Source organism: Elaeis guineensis, chromosome 12, assembly GCF_000442705.2.
Source record: "Elaeis guineensis isolate ETL-2024a chromosome 12, EG11, whole genome shotgun sequence".
NCBI lineage: Eukaryota > Viridiplantae > Streptophyta > Magnoliopsida > Arecales > Arecaceae > Elaeis > Elaeis guineensis.
In genome coordinates, this window is record NC_026004.2 from 86361578 (window position 1) to 86372039 (window position 10462).

Sequence of the window (10462 nt, forward strand, 5' to 3'; positions counted from 1 at the left end):
CTGTGTATGAGTCAAGATAGAATTGACCATTCCAGATTATAGGAGATAATACTTTACTATATTTTAATTCAATAAAATCTTAACCAGGGTAATCCATGTGATCAGTCACAAGATTTATAAGGTTGAAATACAATATAGAAGACTGATAAAGAGTTTGACAATTTACCCTGATGTCATCCTAAGCATTGAGGATTAAAGGGGTAAATTATGCAGTAACCATATATCAAGATTCTTGAATATTACTTTGCATTTATTTGACCTATTCGGATGTCGAGTATCATGACTAGATGGTCACTTCGATTAGTACTGAAATTAGTTCTTATATTATCAACTTAGTGTTCGAATCTATGAAGTCACGCATATTGTCGAGCGATGTGGAAAAGGACTTGACTTAGATCTATATGTTCAATTTGAAAGTAGATGACTTGATTGAATAAATAGACTTAATTAAGAATTAAGGTTCTAGGTCATACGAAATTAAATATAGGATATGTCCAGCTAGCACTGGATATTTGCTGTAGAATTAATTCTGAGGATGAACTTGAATTAATCTGTAATCCAAAAAATGTGAAGAGATGGGGTTCGAGTCCAAATTTGGTTGGGACCCGAACTTTTGATCATTGTTTGATCTGAATTTAAAGGAGATTAGGTTCGAGTCCTAAATTGATTAGGATCCAAATTTCTAATTAAAACCATCTTCTGGTCAGGAGGTATTTTTATATATTTGAATTATGAATTTAAATAAAAAAAGAAGAATAAGAAAGAAATTTAGTGAACAGAATTTCTGTTCGTGGGACCAAAAAATTGGGTTCATGCTGAATTTTTTCTTTCTATTCACGTTGATCGTCGGCATTGGGTTTTGAATCACGCTGTTCATCGGTCTTTGGAGTTTGAATTCAAATCAAAAAAAAAAAAATTTCTATTCATACGTTGAGAGTAGAAATCTGATCTTAGCATGCAAACAGATTTCTATTCTCACGCTAAGAACAGATATAAAGCCGACACACGCTCCTCCCTGAAAGAGAGACTGAAAATTTTGAAAAAAAATCAGAAAAAGGTCCCCTTTGAAGCAGAGAATCTCATGGCTTCATCCCCCCATTTTTGAGTTGCTGGGCATACATGCAAAGTAGAGGAGCTGCATCTACTGCTCTCGCAAAGTTTTTTCAGCAACCTTGATCTATTTTTCCACTGCATATCAAGGTATAACTCATAACTTGTTGAACAAAATTTTGAAACATGTTCTTCCTTTCTTGGGGATCCGACTTTAATCCTATTTTTGTTGGATATTTTTGCTTCAACTGGTATCAGAGCCAGGTTTTAGATCTAAATACAAATAGAGTCTGGTCAGAAAAATCTAGTTCTGTTCATATTTTTTTTAGAATTTTAGATTTGGATTTTGACCAATTTTTTTTTATATGAAATCAAATCAGGTTCCATCCTGATTTCTAACAAATTTTGATCTGATTTTGACCAGATTTTCATGTATAAAATCGTGATATGATGCTGTCCAGATTCATGTGAAAATTCAAATCTATTTTGATAGAGTTTTCATGGGAATTCAAATCTGTTTTTGGATTAGAGTTTTCTATGAATATTCAGATCTATTTTTGAGCAAATTTCTGTGGATATTCAGATCAAGTATTAACCAGATTTTGATGTGTATTCAGATCTGATTTTGAGCAGGTTGCTCAGGATATTCAGATCTGAATCTGATGATTTATATCTTGTGTAAAAGTTAGATTCAAATCTGAAGTTTATGTAAAGTAATTTTTGATCTAATATGATTAGATATAAATTTCTGTTTCTGTATTTGTACTTGTGCATGCCCAAAACTTATTCCACTGCACATGCTATCATGATTGGATCTGATATCAAATAATTCAGAACTAAAACTAATTGATTAAAGATTACATGTACTGCAAAGGTTGTCCTAGTACATGCTGATCAGTTTTGGAAAGGTATTTTTAAAACTATTTTAATCATTATATTTAAATCCAAATTTTTGATCATGAATGGGTTGAGATTAGATCTAAAAAAAGGGTTTTATGATTTAATTTATTGACATTTCTCATGCAATTTGGATCTGAAATTCAGATTTAATATTTGATAGGATCTATTTTTACATTAGATATAATTAATCTAGTTATGTATGTGTAATATATGTAATTATTAGTAGCCTAGTACTCTTTGAAATTCATAGTAAAGGCTGTCCTGCTATAGAGGACCATGGTGAAAGGAGTACATGTATGAATCAAGAAGAAGAATTGCAAAAATAATTTATTTTATCTTGCATTAAATGTATGTTAATAAATCTGAATTTTTTTGTTACATATGATGTTCTTCGTTTAGATCTAAATTTATCATTATATATGAGATGTATGGATGTTATTTAGACCTGATTTATTCATGTTTAATTGTTGGATTTTGATCTAAAAAATTAGTTTTAAGATCTGTTATTTATGCTTAAACATTAATTTTTGGCAATGGGTTAACTCGAATCCGATCTTTTTGACTAGGTTAGACTTGGGGTCTAAAATCAAATACATAATAGAAAAAACCTTGTGAGCAATTGATCAAATCTATCTAAGAGTTGATTAAGATTAGGTCAAAATTACTCTACATCAAACATAATAGTTATAGTTGATTAAGTTCATATTTTTTGATTATACTAAATGGACCTAATTATGGCTCAATGGTTGAGCCCGAATCCTTAGGCTGACCAAATCAAAATTAATAAACCAATAGGTGTCTAAGACAAATAGTTGAAAGGAGTTTTTAATTGGGACTGTTCTCTTTCGTGATCAGTGATGGTGTCTAAGGAAAGAAATGAGGACCCTCCCGTCGATCTTCACTTACCTGATCAATATGGTCAATCAATTTTCAATTAGGTCGCTTAGTGATTTGAGTTCACCCATGCTATCTAGATTAGTTAGTCAGACTAATTAAGGTGTCCTTGGACTAGCTTAGTCTCTTGTCCTCTTCAAAGACTTAGTGAAGTCGGTGGGAGCATTTTTTAATTGCTGGTTGATTTCATGATTCTTTTGTATATAAATGATCATCATCATATCTTAAATCTTCTAAATTATTAGGTCTTTAAAATGACATAGTTATGGAGATAGCAAGTTCATAGCCTCCCATTAAGGTAGATGATAATAGATTCTGTTGGTGCAAAAATTCGCCTGCGTCGGAGAAGCTGGAGTCGAGGGAGTCGCGGTCGCCGCTGAGACCTGCAAAAGAAGTCTAAACCGGAGGTGGGGTTGCTCCGGCAAGACCCTCCGATGCTCAAGTCAGTTCTCTGCCTCAACAAGAATGGAGTGCTCGAACGAAAATTTTAGCAGAGTTTCTAGGTAAAAATGAGAGCTTAGAGAATAACGTATCTGGGGTCCCCCTTTTATAGGCGGAGGGAGCAACAGACTGATAGCGATATTTGTAACCGTCCGGTAGTGGGCTGCCCACAGTCAGGAGGAGTTTGTTGCGAAGAGTAGTGGAGTGGAATCATGGCTATCATCGGGACATGCCACGTGGAGTCTGTCGCGGGGAGTGGAGCGGCGTCCGTTGTCGCGACTTGCCAGAGGATAGAGGAATCGCACAGTATCCGTCGCAGGAAGTGGAGCAGGATCGTAGCCATTATTGCAGTCTGCCAGGGAGTGATGGAGCCACGTGAAATCCATCGTAGGAACTGGAGCAGAGTCGTGGCCGTTGCTGTGGCCTGCTAGAGGGTCCAGGCCTGTCGGTCGAAGTCCGGCTGGAGTGTCTGGCGGAGGGGGGTGGCTAGTTGCCCGTCTGAGAGGAGCTCGGAGTCTGGCTCTCGTGGGAGTCTGGGTGAAGTTCGCCTGCAGCCGAAGTCGGGAATGAAGTCCGGCTCCCGTAGGAGTCCGGGCGGAGTCTTTCCGCAACTGGAGTCGGAGATGAGATCTGACTCCCGTAGGAGCCCGGGCGAAGTCTGCCTGCAATCAAAGTCAAGGGCGAAGTCCGGCTCCCTTAGGAGTCCGGGCAGAGTCTTCCTGCAGCTGGAGTCCGAGACGAAATCTGGCTCCCGTAGGAGCCCGGGTGAAGTCCACCTGCAATCAAAGTCAGGGGCGAAGTCCGGCTCCCTTAGGAGTCCGGACGAAGTTTACCAGTAGTTGGGATCGAGAACGGAGCCCGACTCCCGTAGGAGTCCGGACGAAGCCTTCCAGCAGTCGAGATCGGGGACGAAGTCCGGACGGAGTCTTCCTTCGACCAGAGTCAGAGACGAGATCCGGCTCCCGTAGGAGTCCGGGCTGAGTCTTCCTGCAATTGGAGTTGTGGGTGAAGTCCGGCTCCCGTAGGAGTCCGGATGAAGTTTACTTGTAAGTGAAGTCGTGGGCGGAGCCCGGCTCCCGTAGGAGTCCAGGCGAAGTCCGCCTGCAGCCGGAGTCGGGAATGAGGTCCGACTCCCGTAGGAGTCCGGACGGAGTCTTCCCGCAGCTGGAGTCGGAGACGAGATCTGGCTCCCGTAGGAGCCCGGGCGAAGTCCACCTGCAATCAAAGTCAGGGGCGAAGTCCGGCTCCCTTAGGAGTTCGGACGAAGTTTACCAGCAGTCGGGGTCGAGGATGGAGCCCGACTCCCGTAGGAGTCCGGGCGAAGCCTTCGAGCAGTCGAGATCGGGGATGAAGTCCGGACGGAGTCTTCCTTCGACCGAAGTCGGAGACGAGATCCGGCTCCCGTAGGAGTCCGGGCTGAGTCTTCCTGCAATTGGAGTTGTGGGTGAAGTCCGGCTCCCGTAGGAGTCCGGACAAAGTTTACCTGTAAGTGAAGTCGTGGGTGGAGCCCGGCTCCTGTAGGAGTCTGGGCGAAGTTCGCCTGCAGCCGGAGTCGGGAAGGAGGTCCCGCTCCCGTAGGAGTCCGAGCGGAGTCTTCCTGCAGCTAGAGTCGAAGACAAGATCTGGCTCCCATAGGAGTCCGGGCGAAGTCCACCTGCAATCAAAGTTAAGGGCGAAGTCCGGACGGAGTCTTCCTTCGATCGGAGTCGGAGACGAGATCCAGCTCCCGTAGGAGTTCGGGCTAAGTCTTCCTACAATTGAAGTTGTGGGTGAAGTCCGGCTCCCGTAGGAGTCCGGACAAAGTTTACCTGTAAGTGAAGTCGTGGGCGGAGCCCGGCTCCCGTAGGAGTCCGGGTGAAGTCCGCCTGCAGTCGGAGTCGGGAACGAGGTCCGACTCCCATAGGAGTCCGGGCGAAGTCTTCCCACAGCTGGAGTCGGAGACGAGATCTGGCTCCCGTAGGAGCCCGGGTGAAGTCCACCTGCAATCAAAGTCAGGGGCGAAGTTCGGCTCCCTTAGGAGTCTGGGCGGAGTCTTCCCGCAGCTGGAGTCGGAGATGAGATCTGGCTCCCGTAGAAGCCCGGGCGAAGTCCACCTGCAGTAGGAGTTGGGGACGAAGTTCGGCTCCCGTAGGAGTCTGGATGAAATCTGGTAGTTGTAGGAATCTACCGTTGGAGAAGTTCAGCCATTGACGAAGTCTGGGGTAGTTCGAATTGGAGTTGAACCTGGCTGGAAGAAGTCTGGAAGGGATTCGGAGAACAGCTGATAGTCGTAGAAGGTCGGCTGGCGGCGGAGTTCAGTAAGCACTTGGGGCGGCTTAATAGATGCCTGGGGGAACTCATGTTGAAGGAGCTCGGGTGGTGCAGTGGGAGTTCATCCGTCGGGGGAATTCAGTCAGCACTGTGGAAATCTGGCTGTTGGAGAAGTCCGGAGAGATACCATCTGCAGTCGAAAGCGGGAGGAGTCCTGGGAGGGTCAATCCCGTCAAGAACTTCGACTGAGGGTATTTTATACCCAACACCAGTCCCCCTACTTTCGAGTTTGAATTTTGAATGAAGAAAGTACAGAGAGATTGTCACAGCCGAAGTTGCTCTCTTGATGTCCGCGCGCAATCGTCCTCAGATATTTTGACATTCAATGTGCATGCGCTGGAGTCTTTTCAAATCGAGGCGATCCGAAGAGGCTCTTTTGGAACCTGCAGCGGAACGGTGCTCAAGTCATGGTGCAATAAAGGCTCTGTCAGCCGTTTACCACTTTTTAATCGTCCGCTGTGGTGAGTGGGACACGCGGCGAAAAGAGACCGGTTAGAGGGGATTCGCAATCATCATTATGCCAGATCTCGGGGCCTATTTAAACCCGCACTCCTCCTCCAAGAGTCCCGCTCTATCCGACAGTCTCGTTCTGGCGCCCTTCTTCTCCCTGAGAACTCCGATTTTTCTCAGCGTCCTTTCTAGCCTTAGGCGTTCCTCGAGCCGTCTCCATTTTCGCACCTTCGCACCTCTCTGAATCGCTTAGGTTAGTCTCGGAACTTCTTCCTCTTTTTGTTCTTCCTTTTGCCATTCGATCTTTCTTCCTCTTGCTCTGCACATCAGTCCCCCGAGACCTTGTCCGCGATTTTCCCCAATTTTTAGGGATTTCGCCTCTGTAAGTGGTCTCCATGTGATTCTAGATGTCTTCCAGGGCTTCTTCTTCTAGCGGCTCTAGGAGTTTGTCTGTCTCGGTCTCCCAGAGTCCTCAGGCGGTAGATGAACCGGTAGCTAGAGCCGAACCTCATCCGATTTTTGTACCGGACGCCATTCATTGTTCTCTGACTTCGGACGAATTCCAACTGATAAGAGTTCAGTATGGGGTTCCTCCAGAGTACGAACTGGAACTTCCTGGCCCGTCCGATCGAGCTAGTGCCCCTCCCCCCGGTTGCTTCTGCCTGTACTAGGAGGCCTTCCGTATCGGACTTCGGCTTCCTCTTCCGCCTTTTGTCATTGCTCTTTTCTAGTTTCTGGACATTTCTCTGGCTTCGGTTGCACCGAACTCCTTTAGGTTTTTGATAGGGTTCCTCTCTCTTTGTCATATAGTCGAAGTCCAGCCCACCCTTTCCTTGTTTAGATACTTCTACACCTTCAAGCGTCATCCCACGGTGAAGGACTGGTGGTACTTCTCTCCATAGTTCGGTAGAAAGGGGTTGCTGAAAGGTGCCCCCTCTTCTATCCATAACTGGAAGGGAAAGTTTCTTTATGTTCGATGTCCGACCTTGAGGCTAGGGTTGCCCCCTTGGGGCTCTCCGAGGGACTCCGTCCATCGGACGCCCAGCCTGGGGGGGGACGATCATCAAACCTCCCAGAAACTCCTCAAATATCCAACTCTTTGTCTCCCCAACCTCCTGAAGGAGCAGTTTCTGTTCAACATCGGCTTGAGCCCCCTGGATCCCGCCAGTATTTCATCTCTCCTTTTCTTTTCTTCTTTTCCTTTCCTTTCCTCTCTCTCTCCTACTTCTCTTCTTTTCTTCTTTTTCACCCCCTCTTTCTCTTTTTTTTTTTTTTTTTAGGCATGAACGTCGAAGAAGCACAGATGCTTGCCAGGGGCCTGAAGGCTCTCAAAAGAAAGGGCGCCGCGGCCTCCGGACTGGCGAAGAAGACCAGAGTGGAGGGGATGAGTTCGGCCGCGCCCGCCCAAGCGACCTCAGCCGCCGACGTCCTTGCAGACACTGAGCTTCCAGCCACCCGGGCTTCCTCGAGGGGTTTGAGTTCTCCTACCGAGGTCCCCGCTTCGGAGACCCGTCCTGAGGAGGTGCCAGGGGGTGAGAGGAGGAAGACCTTGGCCCGCAGGGTTGGCAGTCACCGGGCTACCATCGAAGAATCCCACGGATCTGAAGAGGAGCAGGGGGATGATGCCTTTAGTGACAGGGACCTAATAAAAAAGCTGGTAGATGGGTGCTCACTGCCCGAAGTCATCCAGAGGATCGTCCGCATCGATCCTGCACAACGAGTCTGGGACTCGCTGGGGGCCTTTCTTGAGGTAAGCAGATTCATCTTCCTTTCTTCCTTTCGCTTCTTCATTTAATTAACTTCTCAGCTCCTATTCTGACCCTCCGGTCATCCTTGCAGCTCAGATACCAACTCCTCGCCAACATCGAGATGACAAACAAGATGGTGGAAGGTTAGCAGGCCGAGGCTGCCAGCCTCAAGGAAATGGCCCTCGAGGTGGCCGATCTTCGAGAAGCATTTGAGAGAGAGAGACAGACCTCGGCAGAACAGAAGGCCGCCTTGGAGGAGATGGTGAGGAGGGCGGAGGTCGAGGTTGCCAACATGGTGGAACATATCCCGACCCTGGTCTCGGAGGTCAGGGGTCAAGCGGTGGAGGAGTTCAAGGCTTCTATCAAAATGAAGAAGTTGAAGGTTGAGTTTGGCCAAGCCACATTCAATAAAGGGTTCGAGCTCTGCCAGGAGAAGATGGTCGTGAAATTCTCCGAGCTCGACCTCAGCTTCTTGGACGAGGCATCCGAGGATGAAGCCGGACCCTCCATCGCCATCGCAGCTACCGTGGACCACCCCCCAGAGGTGCCGAGTCCCCCCGTTGATCCAGAGGTCCAAGACTTCTAACCTTGTATTCTTCCTTTATTGCAATTTTTCTTCTTTCTTTTATCTTCAAGAAACGTTCAGTCAATAAAATTGGTCTCCTCCTTATGGGAGACTTTTCTTCTCTTCTTTTTCTTTCTTTCTTTCTTCTTCTTTGTAATAAGCTGTGTCTTAACGCGTTGACCTCCCGATGGCAGTGCCCTACCGAAGCGCTCTCCTTGCCCTAGGGGATTCTGCTAAAGTCCACGATCCAGCGCCTGAAGAAGAAAGTTCTTCATTTGACAAAAAGGTCGAAGAAGATGGAAGGCGAGCTCCGCAGGTTGAGGGAGGGTCACTCCAAAGCCACCGCAGAAGCCATCCGCTTTCAAAACCTCCACGTGAAGGGGATCATGGAGTACAGCCGGAGAAAGGCGAACTTCGAGAGGGAGCTCGAGGAACACAGAAAGTGCGCTAGTGATCGAATTTGGGCTCAAGCTGCCAAGATCAGTTTCCTCCGAGTGGAGCTGTCGGTCGCTCAGGAGAGGATTAGCCAGTTGGAAGGAAGCTCATCCTGGCTTTTGACTCGGGCCGACAGTGACTGGAAATAGTCAAAGAAGGTCTCCGTCCTCCAGCAACAGCTCCAGGATGCCGAGGCGAGCTATGATGCGTACCGGACCGGCTGGCGCAAGCAGGTGGATGAATACAAAGGGAGGCTCAGGATGGCGACCGACGAAGTTGCCCGCCTTCAAGGATAGCTAGCTGGAGGGGCTCAGCTTGCTTCCATTAGAGATTCCAGTGAACTCCAATCCCTGAGAAGAACCGCAGAAGAGCTATCTGTCGTCCTTGGGGAGGGGAAGGCCGAGCTGCAGTAATTGAAGATCCAGCAGGCCGTCAAGGATGCGGAGGCAGAATCCGAGGTCCTGAGAAAAAGGCATCGAGAGGTGGAGAACGAAAGCCAATGATTTCATCGTAGATACATGGAGATATTAATGAGAGAGAGGGAATTGGAAGCAGAAGTCGAAAGTTTAAGGCACTTCCTGACGAGGGTCGAAGCCGAAAGTTCGAGGTCGGAGGAAGCCAGGCCCCCGTAGGGCTCTTTTTGCCTTCCGTCTTCCCATGTATATATTTTTTCTCTTATTGCTTTGTCTTGTTCTTGTTATTTTGCTTTTCTTCCTTTAGCCTGCTGGGCTTTGTAGTGTATATTTTGTGAATGAAATGAAAAGGAGATTTTGTGTTACCTCGTCTATGCATTGCATTAAATTATCGTCCGCCGAACTTCTTTTGTCTCTTGACTTGTTCGACGTTGGTGTCGTTCGGAGGTGCCCAGTCGTCGCCATGTTGATTTGCTTTTCTTGTCGTCCATGACCGTAGGCTCGAGCTCGTGGTCTGAACTTTGCATTACCTTGAAGGAGTCATTATTTTCTTGACCCATGTCGAGAGCCTTCTTAGAGACCGGGGATGTTCGGTAGGAGCTTCCGTCTTTGTTGAGACGAAGTTCCCTATATTTTTGGTGTAGTTTATTTTTTATCTGTTGTCGATGTAGTTCGTCGCTTTTCTTTTTAATTTTCCTTTTCTTTTCTGAGTGAGGGTCCTCCCCTTGCTTTTCGTGGGGTCGCGTAGAGGTGTAGAGGTGCTGTTGAGGAGACTTTTCCCTTTATCCGATCATGTTGGGCGATCGGATTTTTATCATCATCAGGACGAGGTTCTCCTTCTGTTCTTGACGTAGTCGATCTCAGCTCAGATTAGGATGAGGTTCTCCTTTTGTTCTTGACGTAGTCGATCTTAGCTCAGGTTAGGACGAGATTCTCCTCCTATTCCCAACGGGACTGTGGGGGCACATAAAGGTTGTTAGAAGGGCCTCTCCCCCCATCCGGTCTAAAAGAACTGGGTCTTCGACTTTGCTCATGTCAGGATGAGGTTCTCCTCCTGTTTCTAACATGGCTGTGGGGGCACATTAGGGCATTGTAGGGCCTCTCCCCCCATCCGATCTAAAAGAACCGAGCCTTTGACTTTGCTCATGTTAGGGCGAGGTTCTCCTCCTGTCCCTAACATGGCTGTGGGGGCGCATAAGGGTGTTGTAGGGCCTCTCCCTCTATCCGATCTAATAGAATCGGGCCTTTGACTTTGC